Raw genomic sequence first — 19,412 nt, forward strand, 5'->3', positions numbered from 1 at the left:
CCCCATGCCATGATTTAACAAATTTGATCTGCACATTGTTTGGAAGCTTTCATGTACATTTGTACTTTCCTAGCCCAGTGGTTCTTGAGAAGAAGATTTTTAAAGATTTTCTTTATATATTTATACGTAAAACTTTGATCCTCTATTGTGGTCCCATCCTACCCCAGTCTATCGTGATTTAAAAAAAAACAAAAACTTGAATCTGCAATATGTCAGGAAGCTTTCATGTAAATTTTAGCTCTTCTGGCCCAGAGGTTCTTCAGGAGATTTTTATATGACCCCACCCTATTTTTGCATTATCATGGTTATCTCCCCTTTGAAGAGGGCATGGCCCTTCATTTCAACAAGCTTAAAAGCCCTTCTCCCAAGGATGCCTGTTGCCAGGTTTGGTTGAAATTGGCCCAGTGGTTCTGGGAAAGTAGTCTTTCGACTTCTCCAAAACCACTGAGCCAATTGTAACAAGAGGCCCATGGGCCACATTGCTCACCTGAGTCACCTTAGCCCTTATCTGAAGACTTTCCACATATATATTTGCATGTAAAACCTTAGTCCCTATTGTGGCCCCAACCTACACCTGGAGGCCATGATTTTTACAAACTTGAATCTGCACTATGTCAGAAAGCTTTTATGTAAATCTCAGCTCTTCTGGCTCAGTGGTTCTTGAGAAGGAAGATTTTAAAAGATGTTCCCTATATATTTCTATGTAAAACTTTGATCCCCTATTGTGGCCCCATCCTACCCCCGGGGATCATGATTTGAACAAACTTGAATCTGCACTATGTCAGGAAGCTTTCATGTAAATGTCAACTTCTTTGGCCGAATGGTTCTTGAGAAGATTTTTAAAGATGTTCCCTATATATTTCTATGTAAAACTTTGACCCCCTATTGTGGCCCCAACCTACCCCCGGGGACCATGATTTGAACAAACTTGAATCTGCACTTTTTCAGGAAGCTTTTATGTAAATGTCAGCTCTTCTGGCCCATAATGTTGTGGAGAAGAAGATTTTTAAAGATGTTTCCTATATATTTATATGTAAAACTTTGATCCCCTATTGTGGCCACATCCTACCCTCGGGGGCCATGATTTGAACAAAATTGAATCTGCACTATGTCATGAAGCTTTTATGTAAATGACCCTACCCAAATTTTGCATTTATGTGATTATCTCCCCTTTGAAAGGGGGCATGGCCCTTAAATTCATTTGAACAAACTTCAAAGCCCTTCACCCAAGGATGCTTTTGACCAAGTTTGGTTGAAATTGACCCAGTGGTTCTGAAGAAGAGGATGAAAACGTGAAAAGTTTACAAGGGCACCGACAACAACGACACCGCCAACGACAGACAAATTTTGATCAGAAAAGCTCACTTGAGCCTTTGGCTCAGGTGAGCTAAAAAAGTTTATGGAAGGATGGACAAATGGACAGACAGATGACGGACAACAGGCAATCAAAAAAACCCACTTGAGCTTTCAGCTCAGGTGAGCTAAAAAGTGAGGGTTAGAGATCAAATTTTGAAATCATTGGCGAATATACAAAATTTTTGTACAAAATTTCAAGTAAATTGATTTAAACTTTTTCTAAGAATCAGTGTTCTGTTTGGGAAAGTATATCAACCAAATCAATAAATTACAACATTTGAACTAGTTCCAAGTCTCAACTACTTGTTTCATAAATTATAACAACTGAAATACACGTATAGGAGTATAAGAATAGAAGATATATTGGATGAAAAAGAAACAGTAAAATCATGCAGATTTAGAACTTTTTGATAAATCAATCCTTCCACCACAAAATATAGTCCCTGCTAATCCCTTTCAAAATTTGAATTGACACAAAACTTTTCAACTGGATAGTGTTCAGTAATAGATGTGCAATATGTTTAAATTTGCACCAATGGATCAGTATTGTACCAGTAAATACTTAGTTGTAGCATTCAGCGCAGTTGTGTTAAAAAGCTCAGGAACTAACTTCCTTTATAACTAAAAAGTGGAGTTGAACATCGGTGACAGCTAGATTGTACTGTTTGTACAGCTATACATCGACTGCAAAGAAATAAGCTTCTTTATTGAATCAATGTTGAGAAATAAATAACAAAAACCAAGGAGAAATAAAAATCAATTCGATTTCTGATTTATTTGCTGCCTGTAAGCATACTTATCACCATTTCTCCGTTGCCTTGGTTCATGAACTATACTACTAATCAACTTCAAGAAATTAGCTAAGTCTACTGTGATTTAATAGTTAGGGAAAACGGGATAAATACATAACAAATGAAGAAGAATGCCAGAATAAATTCATTTCCTTTGGCTTTTTTCTTTTCTTTGCCGACTTTATATTATACTTGCCGACCTAAAATAATTTACATGGGTACTAGTTTAGTAATTTCAAAAGGGGTTCCCTCCTATATAATGTAAAATATTTAGAAAATTTTGGTGAGGAATCTCTCTCTCTCTCTCTTTTATTCTCTCTCTCTCTCAGGATTTTTCTTTGTTAACATATGTCGCTGTAATAAATTTGTTTAACATAATTCCAACCTTTTAATATAATTGTATAGCAATGAAAATAGGTTGTTAGGTTAGATTAGATTAATTACTATTCTCTGCCTTATGCTGCATTAAGATTCTTAATTCAATATATCAGAAGAAAAAATGCAATTGCATATATTGATCATCCTTTAGTTACAAGAATCATTAAAACATGTTATAATGCCCATTGGGGGAAAAGCTTCATCAGACTAAGGCATGTGTACTTCCATAAGCAAAACCTCATCCACTTACTGCAAATCATAAAAAGCGATAAAATCTATACAATTACAACATGTGGTTCAATATGGTGACTGTGATATTTAAAAAATGTTTTAATATTTATGAAAATATTATCAAAGACATTATTGATATGGTCAAGATAGCATATCTTGTCAAGAAAAGTTTGATTAACATATGCAAATGAAAATCTTGCGGCATGACCAAATTTGAGGCCGACTGAAGCAAACGGTATTGGTATTAGTATTTATATCTATTCCCAAGTTATCCGGACATATACGGACAGCTGTAAAAGCATCCTAACGTGACACGACTTTAGATATTTGATCTGCCTATATTCACTGAACGCCGGGAAATACATGTTTAATGCAATTGATGTAAAACATACATGGTGATTAGCAAAGAACAAGGTATGATTGTGTATATAAAAAGGCCCAAAAAATTTCCGTTTTAAGTGTGTCTTGAATTAAGCTTGATCTGTGTTTTAAGTAAGTTAAATATATGCCAAGTATAAATCTCAACTTAAATCAAAGTTATTGCTTATTTGATAGCATTATTACATCGATCATGAATAAGACTTTTCCCGCCTTTTTTTCAAAAAGAGCTAAATATTCTGTTATATTTCATCCAGATTATTGCCTATAACGGTGTGCCCATCTGTTGAGTAAAATGAAATTTTAAATATATATTGTTTATTGATAGACGATAAAAAAAGTATTTGAATATGAATTCGCTCGACGCATGGGCTGCATGTTTTCTGAAAGGAAAACCCCCTGAATTTATTAATTTTTTTTATTGATTTTGGCATTTTTGGCAATTTTATGTCAACTTAATTCACGCTTTTGTCATTACAGCACGAAGTAATTTTGGATCAAATTAAATGTAGTTTGGGTTTGCTTATATATTCTTTATTGGAATGGCAGATTTTGGGACTCCTATTGAAATCTGAATTTTCTGGGCCAGATGATTGTAGAAACTGTACCTGCTTCTTTACAAACGTAGGATACCCCAGAACAACCGAGGAGTGTTTATATGATAGAGAAAATGTGGACATTGCATGGTTTACATGCTCTTACTGATTTTATATAACAATCTCAGAATGACATGAACTTGTGTACACTAGATACAAAATGGTGAAATACACATCCTCACACTTGTATTCCAATGGACACCATTTTGATCAAAATTTTCAAGTTCCATGGGTATGGCTTAATTTTTCATTAGTTTTCTATATTTTCCTTTTTAAACATGTATATACATGTTACCTATAGGGAGAGCTCTGCTTTCACAGCCCTTCAGGCCTTAAGAGGGCTATTCTGGATCTATACATATGCATTTAGAAAAAAATTCTGCAGTTAAGATAACTGGATTGAACACCTCCAGATTCAACTAGAACAATACCCCCCATAGGGCACACTATATGATGGATAAAAACAGACTTCCTCAGATCAAACCAGAAGTTTTCTAATCAAATTGTCATCTAGTAAATCATTTTTTAAATTGAAAATGTTGCTTTAAAAGAATCAATGATCGAATCAATCAAATATTAAAATATTTCTGCATGGTGATGCTCAATATAAACACTATACAAATAAATAGGATTTTCACAGAATTTAATTGTTTATTATCATTTCTCTTAATTTGGTACATAGTCGGATTTTTGGGAGTAAAAAATTGGTCCAAAACTCTACATCCGACTTATAAGCGAGTCCTACAAAGATTAGCATTTCTCTGGACAGCGTAATGTATAGTATTTTTCAAACAACTTTGTACTCGAACGATTGCTGTGATTAACATTGACTGGACATATTATATTATTCATGTATTCTAGGATTATATACATAAAGTACAAGTATTTGCATATCTTAAAGATTTTATATTATTGAAATTGATTTGTTGAGAAAATGAATAAATATCAGCACATTTCACAAAAATATTATTTGAAACAGAGTTGAAAACGTTAGAGCATTGATTTGAAATTGTCAACCGATTCTTGAAAAAAAGTTATACCGACTTATAAGCGGGTCAATGGCAAATCCCTCCAAAATATACAACCGACTTACAGACGAACTGACCTACAGGCGAGTATATATGGTAAGAAAAGTCTTGTAATATTAAATACGAGAACTATATCACAGTTCAAAAGTTAATTATGATGGAGGTTAAAGTTTTAAAATTTGGATCGAACTGCATGGTAAAGGTGAGAGACCACGTACGGTATAAAATGTAAGGTCATATTGCCATAAGGAATCTGTAACAAATATGAAAGCCCCAACTTATCTTTAACTTTAACACTAAGGTCAATTTTACAAGCTAGGTTAAAAACTTTGGTACCAAAATAAACTTTAAGGCTTTGTCACAAGGAATGTGCATATGAAATATTATAGTCCTATCACTTACTATATTCAAAAGTTGTGAGCAGATTTTTAAAGACTTTTCCTATATAAACATGTATCCATATGAAAAACTTTTGATCCCCTATTGTGGCCCCTTCCTACCCCAGAGACCTTGTTTTGAATAAATTTGAATCTAGGTAACTCTATGGTTTTTTGGGGTTTTTTTATTTTGAATAAATTTGAATGTGCTCTATGTCAGGAAGTTTCATGTAAATTTCAAATTTTCTGGCCCAGTGGTTCTTGAGAAGAATATTTCTAACAATTTTTCCTATATGATACATATATAAGTAAAACTTGGATCCCCTATTGTTGACCCATCCTAAGGTGAGTAAAACTTATATACACATGTATAATTCTTGATTTCATATTAATTGCATAATAAATCAATTCAAAACATGAATAAACACTGATGCAGGATAATTTTTGTGTGATACCTAAAATTTGCATAGTCTGTGATAGACTTTAAATTTTATAGAATTGGGTTAAATTGCTATATATCTAATTCTGTACATCAAAATTTTGTGAATCAATTTATTGCTTGCTGAGTGAGGCATAGTGAATATTTTTCCTAAGAATCTTTTCTTACTAAATATATTGTTGCTAATCATGCAATACACTCTAGCTTCAAACTTGCTAAAAATTTACCGACCGTAAAAATCTGAAAATCTAGTTGTGACTATCCGTCAGCTTTGCTGAGCCGAGTTACGGTCATCATTCGCAAGGATAATAGGATATGGTACCTTACAGATAATGAGGTTATATGACAGGCTGAGCATATGTTGTATTAGTATTTTAATCCTTATATAGACATGCCGATTTCATTTTTTGACAGATTATTTAAATTTATAGATATACGAAACTTTGTTGAAGTTAAAAGATGGAATTTTTATACATTTTGGGTTGACGGGGTCATTGAAGACCTTGAATGACTTAATTTGCAGAATGGAACATGATGTAAAAGGTGTACTTGGTAAAAATAACTTTTTGAGCTATTACTGTCTTATATTTCAAAAGTACCCATGCAGAAAGATTAAAAGACATATTGCTGCATCCAAAATCAAAGTAAATAATAAATTGTTGTGTCCAAATCAATGCATTGTACAGAAAATGAAGTCTAGTTCTATAATGTCAAATTTTTATATCAAGTTTTAAAGGAAAAGTTCATAACCCCACAACTCAAATGAGAGAAGTCAGGAAACTTATCTCTGCAGTCAAACTATTTCAGAAAAATGTTGGGAATTTTATTATAAGAATACTTCATTATGTACAAAAGAAACAAAATCAATTTATTTTCAAAACCATATACTTATGTGTTATATAGCTACAAACTCTATCCTTCCCAAACTTAAACTTGTAGATAATGACTTAATGTGTTCATTCTTGTAAAAGTGAAAGAGAAATTAGATAGTCACTCATATTTTCAATGACTGTTGGTCTATCTGCCTTTAATTCTAGAAAGATTTGAACAAGATTATAAAATCACAAAAAGAAATTGTGTTACTACTAGGCAGTAGTGATGGAAGTTGTTTGGAAAGAATTTTTCTTTTGTTAGGCTATAAGCATATTTATACTCAAGTGCATCAGACTTCAAAACCCAAATTGTTGGATGCAATTAATTTGTTTAAATACTACAGAAATATAGAAAAATATTGTCAAAATGTATTTCATAGCAAATTCAAAATCCTTGGTAAATGGGCATTGTATGACAATATAATTGACAAGATATATATATATATATATATATATATATGGGCATTTTGGTACCCAATTGTAAAAATCTCAAATTCTCATTTTTCAAAAACAAATGAAGAATCAGGTACGGAAACAATTTTTACTTAATTGGTCAAAACGACGTGAAGAGGGTCAGAAATCAGGAAAACTCACAACATATTTTTCGTATAAAGAAACTTTACTATGGAAAGTTATATATTTTTAGAATCCCTAGAATTAAGAAAAACTCTATGTAGATTTCAAATTAGTGCACATATGACCTTCGAATTGAAAGAGGAAGATATGAATTTACAAAAACCAATTCTGGCCAGAAGATTTCTTTAGAAAGAAACAAAAGAATTTGTGAATTATGTAACCTTTATTGTGTAGAAGATGAATTTCATTTCCTTACTGATTGTCCATTCTATGTTGAAGAGAGAAATATGTTTTTTAATGGTATATACAAGCTCAACATAAATTTTATCTATCTAACAAATAAGGACAAATTTACTTGGTTGATGATTAATGAAGACAAACCAGTAATTGTCAAATTGAGTGAATATTTAGTGCAAACTTTCAGAAAAAGAAGTGATGCTTTAAAACTGCAAAAATCATTATAGTTTATTATTCATAATTTTGTTGGTATAATACTGATACTGTCCATTTACTTGTGTATACACATGATTAGCAATTCATAAATGTATGTACTTGTTTCCCCAACATGCTGCATCCACATGCAGTTTGCAGTCTATGTAACCTGTAGTTAATGTTGTAAACTTTCTTTCTTTTTTGAATTTCCTTCTTTATAAACTGTCTTACTGTTATGCCCTCTGGGCCCAAAATTGGAATAAACTTATCTTATCTTATATATATATATATAATTATAATATATATATATCATTGTAATTGTTGTGGATGCAGAAGGTGCACTGAGCAATTGCAAGTGTGAAAGAGTGAATGCAGATTATGGTTGTATATATATAAGTATGTTTTTGGTTTTGGGTAAATTCTTAATATCCTCATTAAACCCAATGTATAAAAGTAAAATGGAGCTGAAAAATTGCCAAACACCTTTTATTCAGCTCTCAGGAATGTGAACTGATAATAAAATATATTTCTTTTTTTTTTAAATTGTTTTCACTTTAGAAAAAAAAAAATCAAAGTCCATGAACCAACTTTTTTTCCATTGAAAAATGTTACATAAATTTTCTTAGGATCTTTAAATGATAGATTAGAGATTTAATAAGCTTAGAGGCATATGATAAGTATGTTTTTGAATAATATGATTGTGTTATATAATGCTCTGAAAATAACATAAATGCCACCCTTGAAACGAATTAGAAAATACATTACTGAAATTAATATTACGTTCGTAGCCTGTCGTGTCCGAAAATGAAGAAAAAATATGATGCCTCTTAATATTTCATGACGAGAATTTATTTACCGTATCACGTGTTGTTTGCATATTTCATGTCGTTATTAACTCAGTAAATGAATACCAAGCCAATTGTGATTGTGTTACTTATTTTATTTTTCAAACGATTTTCATGGTTACTTTTGGAGTCCGATTCGTTACGAACATAAATCACCTGGTTGCTAGTACGATTGAGATTCACATGATGTATTTCGATTTCTATTCTATTACGTCACCGATGCTGAACTCCCTATGTGTAATTGAACTCGCCCACAGATTTGCATTGTGGGATAGCGATGGCGGTAAATACAGTGTCCACAAAACGATGATTTCGTTACGAACATGATTCGTCGTTAACTGATGCAGAAAAATTCGTAAGTACTGTTTATTTTACGTTTATGCATACTAGAAAATACATAAATGAGTTATTTGCGACATATTCTTACTCATGTTTGTCAACTTCGAGAATTTTAACCCCGGGTTCTTGCCTGTTGGTCGACTTTACACTGAGACCGCAAGAGTTGTTTGTCGTGTCTGACGTAACGAACGTACGGAAACATTATTCTAAAAGTTTAAATTTGCATTTCTGACACTGAGGGTAATTTTTAGCCTATAGATGTTCGATTTAAAAAAAAGAAAACTGATTGGTTATTATGAATTATTTTAACAAACTGTAAATTTTCTATGGATGATGTTCGTATTATGAATTTATAAACGGACACATGATACGGCGCTGTTTTGTTGTCTTTTTACGAACATAGTATTAATGATTCTGTTTCATCTAAACTGTTCAGAATCAATCAATGTAATCATTATCAAAGGTGTTATTTTACACAATGAGAGTTGTTTCATAGATGCTCTCTCCTTTTCAGATCAAGGAAGTTTGTGTGGGTGAATACCTTCTCCAATTTATGCTGCGGAAAGGAGACAGATTATATTGGCCCCCTGTGGATGAATTCTCTTGGGAGCCATATGATAACATACATCGACTTTTGCCAATACCTGTTTTGTCCAATTAAGCAGTCTTCCTCTGGAAGACAATTATTTTAATTTTGAAACATTCACACTCGCTCATGCTATTCAAAATTCATATTGATGTTGCATTGAAATAAATGTTTTCCTTAGCGCTGAAAAAATTGTGTCTGTGTTACTTCCATAAGATGATAGTTTTGCTATGAATGTATCCTAAGAATCGTACTGCTAACTCAAAGTAACAGAGTCATAGCAGTAAAGATGTCTTCTTATGAAGGAAAAGATTGTGACTGTTTCTCTAATGATGTCTGTCATAATTTTATGGAATAAATCAAAGCCGAAAATTATGGAAGTAACGGCGTCTTAAATTCTTCAATCTGACTGCAAGGTCTGTAATAATAAATTTTGAAAAGTTTTTAATCACCTCTTCAGAAGATATCTTAAAGGTTGAATTACAGATTTACAATAAAAATACAGTTATTACTGCAGTATGTATTTTCATTCAGACACCATGTTACTTCCATAATTTTGTTAGTCATCTATATTCAAACTCATTTCAAATTAAATCCGTGCCATGGATTATCTTTTACTTGGTATTTCTATAAACTAGAAGATGTAGACTACTCAAAACCATAAACCAAATAAGAAATAAATTAATTTGAAATTTATTGGTGAAAGTAACACTTTGCATCCCAGCTCCAGAAACTTACTTATATCACACAGCCCTCGTATATACAACCGTAATCTGCATTCACATATAAGTAAGTTTCTGGAGCTGGGATGCAAAGTGTTACTTTCACCAATAAATTTCAAATTAATTTATTTCTTATTTGGTTTATGGTTTTGAGTAGTCTACATCTTCTAGTTTATAGAAATACCAAGTAAAAGATAATCCATGGCACGGATTTAATTTGAAATGAGTTTGAATATAGATGACTAACAAAATTATGGAAGTAACATGGTGTCTGAATGAAAATACATACTGCAGTAATAACTGTATTTTTATTGTAAATCTGTAATTCAACCTTTAAGATATCTTCTGAAGAGGTGATTAAAAACTTTTCAAAATTTATTATTACAGACCTTGCAGTCAGATTGAAGAATTTAAGACGCCGTTACTTCCATAATTTTCGGCTTTGATTTATTCCATAAAATTATGACAGACATCATTAGAGAAACAGTCACAATCTTTTCCTTCATAAGAAGACATCTTTACTGCTATGACTCTGTTACTTTGAGTTAGCAGTACGATTCTTAGGATACATTCATAGCAAAACTATCATCTTATGGAAGTAACACAGACACAATTTTTTCAGCGCTAAGGAAAACATTTATTTCAATGCAACATCAATATGAATTTTGAATAGCATGAGCGAGTGTGAATGTTTCAAAATTAAAATAATTGTCTTCCAGAGGAAGACTGCTTAATTGGACAAAACAGGTATTGGCAAAAGTCGATGTATGTTATCATATGGCTCCCAAGAGAATTCATCCACAGGGGGCCAATATAATCTGTCTCCTTTCCGCAGCATAAATTGGAGAAGGTATTCACCCACACAAACTTCCTTGATCTGAAAAGGAGAGAGCATCTATGAAACAACTCTCATTGTGTAAAATAACACCTTTGATAATGATTACATTGATTGATTCTGAACAGTTTAGATGAAACAGAATCATTAATACTATGTTCGTAAAAAGACAACAAAACAGCGCCGTATCATGTGTCCGTTTATAAATTCATAATACGAACATCATCCATAGAAAATTTACAGTTTGTTAAAATAATTCATAATAACCAATCAGTTTTCTTTTTTTTAAATCGAACATCTATAGGCTAAAAATTACCCTCAGTGTCAGAAATGCAAATTTAAACTTTTAGAATAATGTTTCCGTACGTTCGTTACGTCAGACACGACAAACAACTCTTGCGGTCTCAGTGTAAAGTCGACCAACAGGCAAGAACCCGGGGTTAAAATTCTCGAAGTTGACAAACATGAGTAAGAATATGTCGCAAATAACTCATTTATGTATTTTCTAGTATGCATAAACGTAAAATAAACAGTACTTACGAATTTTTCTGCATCAGTTAACGACGAATCATGTTCGTAACGAAATCATCGTTTTGTGGACACTGTATTTACCGCCATCGCTATCCCACAATGCAAATCTGTGGGCGAGTTCAATTACACATAGGGAGTTCAGCATCGGTGACGTAATAGAATAGAAATCGAAATACATCATGTGAATCTCAATCGTACTAGCAACCAGGTGATTTATGTTCGTAACGAATCGGACTCCAAAAGTAACCATGAAAATCGTTTGAAAAATAAAATAAGTAACACAATCACAATTGGCTTGGTATTCATTTACTGAGTTAATAACGACATGAAATATGCAAACAACACGTGATACGGTAAATAAATTCTCGTCATGAAATATTAAGAGGCATCATATTTTTTCTTCATTTTCGGACACGACAGGCTACGAACGTAATATTAATTTCAGTAATGTATTTTCTAATTCGTTTCAAGGGTGGCATTTATGTTATTTTCAGAGCATTATATAACACAATCATATTATTCAAAAACATACTTATCATATGCCTCTAAGCTTATTAAATCTCTAATCTATCATTTAAAGATCCTAAGAAAATTTATGTAACATTTTTCAATGGAAAAAAAGTTGGTTCATGGACTTTGATTTTTTTTTTTCTAAAGTGAAAACAATTTAAAAAAAAAAGAAATATATTTTATTATCAGTTCACATTCCTGAGAGCTGAATAAAAGGTGTTTGGCAATTTTTCAGCTCCATTTTACTTTTATACATTGGGTTTAATGAGGATATTAAGAATTTACCCAAAACCAAAAACATACTTATATGTAATGTATATTGTACGACATCTAAAAAGCATTCAACTCAAATAGTGAAATGAACATTACATCCCTTCAAAGTATTCTTCACGGTTTGAAATACATAATTTCAATCTCTGAATCCATTTCTGAAATGCGTCACGGTACGCTGATTTAGGTAGACCTCTGAGGTACTGGCAGATGGCTGAGCCAAGGGCTTGTCGGGACTTGTAACGACAGCCAGATAAGAACTTTTTTTAAGTTTTGCAAAAAGGAAAAAATTGCATGGGGCTAGATCTAGAGAGTATGGTGGGTGTGGAAAAGATATGGTATAACCTTCTCCGACTTCAAAAATTGCTTCACAAGCTCAGGTGTCTGTTGTCGTTTCCTTAATTTTTATTTCCGTGCAGAATTACAGGTATTCTCAAAACTAGTGGGCCCCCTTCCAGGTATCTGGCTGGCTGCACGCATGGCAGATCTCACCTCAGATCTCCATTTTTTTTGTCATGAGGGTCGGCAGTAGAGAGCTTTCTCCATGATAGCATTGGCCGACCAACTCTACGCCTACCAGGAACTTGTATATAGAGATCGCACTTGACTGCACTGCACTGCTGGATCTGACAACATGGCCATACCAGCAGAGTCTACTTTTCCTTAAGATGAGGTCGAGGTCATCGATGCCAAGCCACCCCAGCAATTCAATTGAACCTACAGTGGCCACATCTTCAGGCTTGATGTTGCAGATCTGTCTTATCATGGCCCTGTCATCACTCTCAGTCCTTTCCTTTCCATAGCTTCTTTCCAAGCCAGGAGCCTCTTCACACATTCATCCAATGAGTCAGCAATGATAACCAGGTCATCTGCATACAGATCCTTCCAGGGAACACCAGTGCGAAATTCGCATGAAAGAGCCTCGAGCACGATGATGAAAAGCAGAGGGCTGAGTACTGACCCTTGATGGACTCCTATCTTCACTGCAAACTCCTCACTGTAGCCATCACCATGTGATGGAGCATTATCATGAAGTAGACGATCATGCCTAAATCCTGACACAGGGCATCGTTTAGGATAATATTTCTGGAGCTTTTTTAGTATAACATCTCAGTAATACTTTTTGCCCTTTAATTGACACCGGAATTTGTATGGCTATACCATCACAAGAAGAATATATGCAATACAGAACTTTCTTTGTGCTTATGGTTCTTTTGGCAACTACAGGCCTTCCACCATGTTCAGTTTGTCATATTTTGTTTCCAATTTTTCTTACTGGTTTAAACTAGTGAACCTATGTTTCGTCACCAGTAACAATGTTTGCAAATTGTCTTTGATTGAATTTGGGAAACATTTTGAGCAATTGCTTAGCAGTTTGTACTCATACCCGTTTTTGACAGATGTCAATATATGCGGTATCCATCTGGCAGAAATCTTTCGTACTTTCAAAATACGCTTCAAAATGAAATGCACCCGCGATAGCGATATGCCAACAGCTTTGGCAATATCACGAATCATGTATCTGCCATCACTTTCAATTATTTCCCTGACTTTTGAGACATTTGCCTTGCCTGTTACAGTCACAGGTTGGCCAGATTTTGCTGCATCTTTGACGGACTCTGTGCCAATCAGAAATTTCTTTCTCCACCTACAAACTGTCTCATAAGATACCTTATCAGACTCATAAACTTCCCCATATCAGTAAAAATCTGCATTACCGAATAACCGAGTTTTGTACAAACTTTAATATGAGCTCTAATTTCTTCAATATTCTCAACCCATTTCCTATAACCATTTTTACAACAGTGGTCAATGACTGGCTCTATTGAAATGACTATAAGTTTAAAACTATGTGGAGCTGAAGGTTCATGTTTATACCGTTGGAAAGGTATTGAATAGGGTTATTCAAGAGTATCAACATCCACAAAATTGTGCAAAACATTAATTATCACGCTGTGGTACAATACACATTACATATCGAACAGCCCTCATATATGTGTGAAAGAATAAATGCAGATTACAGTTGTGTGTATATATAGATATATAGATGTAAATGTGTGAAATATACAAAAATAAAACATCAGGAGAAAAAAAGGATAATAATACGGAACTTTCGGGATATGCCAGAACGACCGATTATATTTGACGTTTATACACCATGGTCACGTGATAATAACCAATTGTAGGGCAAAGTTGACATCGAAACATATGGTGTTTCGCTAACAGACGGTCCGTAAAGAGCTATGTGCAGTCCCACGATGACGATCCAAGCTATTATTGGTGCTTAGTACCTGGGTGTAAATTAGATGGAAGGGAAAAAGCGCATTTAGACGCATACCATTGGATGCAAGGCGCGAAGTTTTACCGATATCCTCAAGATATTCCCTAGATTTATTTCCCGCGCCTACTCGCATAATTTAATCAATTGTATTTTCCTATGAAATGGTTGTAGTGATTTCTTCCTTTCAAAGATAGCATTTAAATGCAGGAAATTGATAGCAATTGAAATATTCCATGTTTGTTTACTTAGTTGTTATTGTAATCCGGAAGTGACATGCCCTACAATTACGTTCAACGCGCGATAAAAGTCAGAGTGGATCCGTATCTCGAAAGTCCAGTATTATGATAATGGACTAGCTTTCTTAAATTTGGTCAAACCGGTAACCCAATCAAGTTCAGATAATGAACACCACTGGCAGAAAATATTGTACACATGCAAATAAAGTTACAAACTTGGCACTCTAAATGGGGTGTTCATCCTCTGTATTAATTACAAACAGTTAATTTACCACAGGCACTAGCATTACCAAAAACAATAAACATCTCACAGATATCTTCTGTGTTGACAGATTTAAAAACAATAAACATCTCACAGATATCTTCTGTGTTGACAGATTTAAAAACAATAAACATCTCACAGATATCTTCTGTGTTGACAGATTTAAAAACAATAAACATCTCACAGATATCTTCTGTGTTATAATGACAGATTTAAAAACAATAAACATCTCACAGATATCTTCTGTGTTGACAGATTTAAAAACAATAAACATCTCACAGATATCTTCTGTGTTGACAGATTTAAAAACAATAAACATCTCACAGATATCTTCTGTGTTGACAGATTTAAAAACAATAAACATCTCACAGATATCTTCTTGTTGACAGATTTAAAAACAATAAACATCTCACAGATATCTTCTGTGTTGACAGATTTAAAAACAATAAACATCTCACAGATATCTTCTGTGTTATAATGACAGATTTAAAAACAATAAACATCTCACAGATATCTTCTGTGTTGACAGATTTAAAAACAATAAACATCTCACAGATATCTTCTGTGTTGACAGATTTAAAAACAATAAACATCTCACAGATATCTTCTGTGTTGACAGATTTAAAAACAATAAACATCTCACAGATATCTTCTGTGTTGACAGATTTAAAAACAATAGGTAAATTATCCTGTCATGGCAGATCCTGATATCTAAATACGGCATTTCACTAAAGATGTCTTCTCTTTATAATATAGGTGAAGTACATGTATTCTCACAGTAATCAAAACCTCCAACAATTAATCTAAAAAATATATTTAGAAGTGGTTAAATTGATAAAATGAAGTGTGTATAATAAACTTAAATCCTCTATGGGATTTCCGTTCACTCCCACATCCAATATAGTGAATGATAATGTTGATTTAACCCTAGTTGTTTATTGGAGCCTCATGCCATCACACGCAAACAAATTCAAAGGCCTGGAGGGCCATAATATGGCTTCCGGGTTTGATATGGACGAAAAGTGTTAAGGGAAGACACAGCTGCACGTTAAACACCATTTATGATGTTTTGGAATTGATTATTTACCATGATGACTTAAAATTCATTCAACAGACTCAGGATTAAATCTATTACTAAAAATGACAAACTGCAATGACCGATAAACCACTGACTTAGTAGTTGTTTATGAAATTGAGTCCTTAACCTCAAACAAGTGCAACACGAACATACTGTACATCTTTGATTTATCACATTCTAACTATTGAAAACCTTGCATATTTTAAATCACTACCCAAGTGTAATTAATTTCTCACCCTAGAATTTTTCAAATAAAGTTGTGGGCATGCAGTATATACTTACACGACTGTAAATTTATTGTTTCAAATTATGTACTCAAATTCTTTTTAAAACCTTGGAATTATATATAAATGTAGAATACTGTAGATTATACTAAAATGTGAAAACACAACATTTCCTCCCATCTTATTTTATGTCCATCAGATAAAATATTTGAAATCAGCTTTAACCAAAATTCATATCAACTAACAACAAAGTAATAATTGGTTATGTATAAATCTTTTGATGGCAAACAAATTAATAGCATCCTTTTATATAATATGATTTTTCAAGAAAGATTATATTTTTTAAAACCATTATATATCTATCATGATTTTATATTATAGTTATTTGTGTGAATTGTACAGTACACTATAACTTAATGTGTTAATTTGAATGCCTTTTATTTCACTATATGTTTTATCAATTATACTCTTTCACTTGTAAACATTTTCTTTTCCCTGTAACATATATTAAAAATGCGTATGTTGCCTTCAAAGGGTCCCTGATTGGAAATAAATCATCATATCATATCTGATATCGCTGTGAAACCTGCCCCCATACCTGTACACATTGTGTGTTCATGTTTGTATAAAACTATATCATACTAGTCTTTAAATTGCTCTTGCATGGTCACATCAATAACTTCATATACCTTGCATAAACAAAAAGTTTATCTGACACTACAAAGCAGAGCATGTACATGTGGGCTGCTCATTCAGTTGGCTGTGGTTATTATATACACACGAAATACCCCTGTAGGGGCCGGGTTGTCAATATGGAAATAACTTTTTATACTTTGAAGTGTTAATTGAGAAAAACAATCGATACTCTTGGAAGCTTGTAAAATTATCATCCTATCAATATCCAATAGACTGAATTACGAACAACTGACTCTTGTGTTGATACTTTCTGGTCCGATTCCCGTCAGTAATGCAGTCCGAAAGACCATTTTCATATATTCCCAAAAAATTGCAGAAATTAGATACGGGAGCTGCATCAGAGCTCAGTAATGACCATATCTGTACACTTATTTGTCTTAACAATCTGAATGAAGACACTGAACCTTCAACATTTATCAAGTAGGCATCAGAGCATGAGCTGTATATTGAAATATCAGTTTGGAAGAGAAAAAACAACATGCATTTAACTTGCCTGCTGTGACTTTGTCGTTCTTTTTTCACTTATTCTTTATCATATATAATCATTTACAAGTGGAAAGGCGAGTTCCCTCTGAGTATAGTCCTTGGAGGTAAAATAACACATTTCTGATAAAAGTATAAACAGAATACCACTGGTGCCTTTTAAAGTTTTTTATGAGCTTATTTGATAAAATTAAAGCAATCAATGTCACAAAAAATGTGTATTTTGATACAGTTCAGTTCATTGATCAGAACAAGTTGTAGAGTTACTGACTGGCAATCCATCCCTAATATATGAACCATAAAGTGGAGTGAATAAAGAACAAAATTTCTTAAGATTGCATTATCATTATAGTATTGACTTCAACCCTCAGACGCCCTGCAGGAGTGCAATAACCATGAAATTCATAATCATAGTTCCCCTATCTTTCACACCAAATTCAAAGAAAAATGTCCATGTCCTAATTACCAAATGCAAGTTGATGATATGTTCCAATGTTAATGACACTTGATAAAAACAAAATCAATCGATTGTATTGGCTGATATACATTTTTGGCTTAGTTTGGTTGTAATAAAGTACAATAATAAAATTCCTTAAAAATAAGGGATTCGTAATTTTTCTATGATGTTCAAAAATTGGAATACATTACTCTAGCTCACAACATAACTTTACAATTTCCCCCCACTGTTTTTGGGACTTCATTCAGAAATCATGGGAATAAATTAATACTTTCCATATGGTGAATTGTATTCATTTTACTTAGGCCAAGTAAAATTAATTAGTAGATTATCATTCCCGCCCGCCCCTCGAAAATCGCCCCGCCCCGATTTTTTTTATTTTTCAAAATTACGATTTCCGGATATTTTTATATCCGGTCCGGTATCGTAAACGTATTGTTTCACTTTGCCTTTTAGAAACCCAAATACACATGTAATTATGATTTATAAAGCCTTTTCTCAATGAGAGAAGGCATTTTCATAAGGTCAAGAATACCATGGCGAAAAATAAAAAATAAAATCCTCCCACCCGCCCCATTTTTTTGTGAAGTTTGAATGATAATCTACTAATTAATTTTACTTGGCCTTATAAAAACATAAATTTAGATTTCATTTTCATTCAATTTTGAAAAGAGTTTGGTTGTAGCAAGTGTTGTTAATTTTGGCAAGTTTTGACTCGCACTTGAAAGCCCTCCACCCAAGGATGCTTTAATTGTGCCAAGTTTGATTGAAATTGGCCAAATGATTCTGGAGAAGAAAATTTTCCAATATACTGTGGAATCATTAGAATTCATGGTGGCTCAATTTTCGTGGAATTCGTGGTACCCCTCACCCACGAATTTACATCCTCAACGAATAAAGACAACTAGTATACAAGAATCTTACAAATATATAAATCCACGAAATTACGTCCCCACGAACCCGTAAAAATTCAGCAATCCACGAAAATTGGCCCCCACAAATTTAAATGATTCTACAGTATCTGCATGTAAAACTTTGATCCCCTATTGTGGCTCCACCCTACCCTCAGGGGTCATCATCTGAACAAGTATGAATCTACTCTATATCAGAAAGCTTTCAGGTAAATTTCCACTCTTATGGCTCGGAGGTTCTTGAGAAGATTTTTAAAGATTTTCTTTATATTTCACATCTAAAACTTTGATCCCCTATTGTGGCCCCACCCTACCCCCAAGGGTCATGATTTTAACAAACTTGAATCTTCACTATGTCAGGAAGCTTTCATGTAAATTTCAGCTTTTCTTGCCCAGTGGTTGATCCCCACCCTATTTTTGCATTTTTGTGACTATCTCCCCTTTGAAGGGGGGCATGGCCCAATCATTTAAACAAACTTGAATTTCCTTCACCCAAGGATGCTTTAAATTGTGCCAAGTTTGGTTGAAATTGTCCAAGTGGTTCTGGAGAAGACAATGAAAATGTGAAAAGTTAACGCCGACGACAGACATGCAATTTACAAATTTTGATCAGAAAAGCTCACTTGAAGTTTTTTGTTTTATTTCACAAAGCTAAGAGAATTAATGTTTATCCCTGTACTCCACCCGAGAAA

At 33.3% G+C, this 19,412-nt stretch overlaps 2 protein-coding genes and 1 long non-coding RNA gene across 5 annotated transcripts in view; 1 reads left to right on the forward strand and 2 right to left on the reverse strand.

Moving 5' to 3' along the window:
• LOC125653880 (ATP-dependent DNA helicase Q4-like) overlaps positions 1–19,412 on the reverse strand; it is a 200,442-nt gene that overhangs the window by 81,437 nt on the left and 99,593 nt on the right. The window lies entirely within an intron of this gene.
• The window catches only part of LOC125653966 (G-protein coupled receptor daf-37-like), a 29,880-nt gene that overhangs the window by 5,620 nt on the left and 4,848 nt on the right, over positions 1–19,412 (forward strand). The gene's annotated exons all lie outside the window — the stretch shown is intronic.
• LOC125658126 (uncharacterized) lies at positions 10,560–12,129 on the reverse strand. The gene is made up of 2 exons (XR_007363628.2): positions 11,322–12,129; positions 10,560–10,823 (listed from the first exon to the last, which is right to left on the reverse strand). It is a non-coding gene; the product is annotated as an uncharacterized LOC125658126 (long non-coding RNA).

This window comes from Ostrea edulis, chromosome 1 (genome assembly GCF_947568905.1).
Source record: "Ostrea edulis chromosome 1, xbOstEdul1.1, whole genome shotgun sequence".
In the NCBI taxonomy this organism is placed as follows: domain Eukaryota; kingdom Metazoa; phylum Mollusca; class Bivalvia; order Ostreida; family Ostreidae; genus Ostrea; species Ostrea edulis.